A 1,930-nucleotide genomic window follows, 5' to 3' on the forward strand; every position below is an offset into this window, starting at 1 on the left:
AATCGAATGTAGTAAAGCACAAATTACAAACTATCTCAGTAAAATCTGATAACCATACGGTAAATAGTTAATTTGCAAATTATCATTCAATTCACTCAATCTTGACTGTTCCTTCTGTAAATATCAGTTCATCATCTCCGACTATTATTTTCTTTGCATTTTCTCACCATTTGCGCCTCATTCCCGTTCTTTCCTTATCGATCTTCTACTGAAATACATTCAATGCCCGATCATCGTAATGTACTACTTATGTGGATATAAGTAACCCACACCACACTATGACGATGAACATGACATCAGGCGTTATATTCTTACTGGATTTAGATAAAAACGATATATACATACAGTCAGACTACAAAAAATAATAATTTATACATATGATTGGAAAATTGTCTAATACAGATTTTTACAAACTTACTTAGATAATTTTGACTATCTTTCTAAAGAAACCCTGACCAGTATACTGTAGAAAATGTTGGAATTGTTTATAGTCAATCCCTAAGATTTTGATAAATATGACTTTACGTCTAGTGATAATTTACTATAAAGGAAAGTGGTAATATTTCTAAAATTCATGTTTCTATGTTAGTAAGGGAACTTCCTGGTTCGAAACTAAACACTGTTTAATACATCTCAAATTTTAGATATTGCACTTGCTTAGAGTTTTATAAAGTACGTCTTTTACATAATTAAACAGGGATTTAGTCTTAAATTAATGATGATTACAATTTCAGATAAGTTTGGTTTAGTTGAATTAATACTACTGAAATGAAAACATTTTGAGTTTATTTTTAATTTTATACAATTTTTGTAGCAATCACTTGATTTTTTTTATGCACTTCATTCTAGTGTATACTGCTTTCAAGATCTACCGATAAACCGAACATATGTTATTTTCATAAGTTATTTTTGAAGAATAATTATTAGGTTCTCGTATTGTAAATAACATCTATTTCTGTTGTCGTGATCAATTGCAAAGATAATCTAGTTTTTAGCTGATGAAACATTTTTGATGTGTCCTAGCTTAACCATTATTTATCCTTATTTATCCTTAGACAAAGAAGACAAAATATTGCACAGATTTATATTGTTTCAAGTGAAATCTGTGTATTGGATTGGTTGAAGTTAGACACTAGTACCGTTGGGTGTCGGCTCATTGGTCCAGAGGTTAAACGTTTGCGCGAGAGACCGAAGGTCCTGGGTTCGAATCATGCGAGCGGGATTGTGAAGTCTTATACTAGGACGAAACGGCCGTCTAGTGCTTACAGGTTTTCCAGGATAGTCTAGCTTTAATTGACTCATGATTTCAACTATATATAAAACATTATTTAGTTTGTAAAACTGAATGATGATTTTGCATAGTTTTTAATGTTTCAGACAATAAAAGTAATATGTATATGCAGAGTACAATTTAGTTTGTAGATTATTAAGTTTTTCATGTTTTTTTTAACTGTTGACTATATTGACAAGTTTTTCATAGAACTAGTGCATATGTTAGTCAATCCTGTTTACAATCAAACTATTGTTTGGAATAAAAATATTTTTAAATTTATCCTAATAAGTTTTTTATCTAATTCATTCACTAAAGTAACAATAATGATGGTAGCTACAATGTTGCTGTATATTTGAGTCTATAAAAATACATCTGTATGAGTAATGTGTGTATGGATATTCACGGAGTGATGTTTTGCCTTTATAGTAATTGAAATGAAGTGAACTTTGTTTTGTAACGAACGGACTATTTCAAAATTTTGCAAAGCTCTCTAAGAACTCGTCAATTTATATACTAATAAGACTGTCGATTAATGAACCCTATTGTAGGAACTATAGTTTATTTGAATTCACTTGGTATTGTTTGGTTGAATCTTCCCATTGGTGATCAGGACTACAATTGATCAGTCTCTAGGTAGATAACGCGATGGCGTTTGAA

Source organism: Schistosoma mansoni, chromosome 1 (genome assembly GCF_000237925.1).
Source record: "Schistosoma mansoni strain Puerto Rico chromosome 1, complete genome".
Taxonomy (NCBI): domain Eukaryota; kingdom Metazoa; phylum Platyhelminthes; class Trematoda; order Strigeidida; family Schistosomatidae; genus Schistosoma; species Schistosoma mansoni.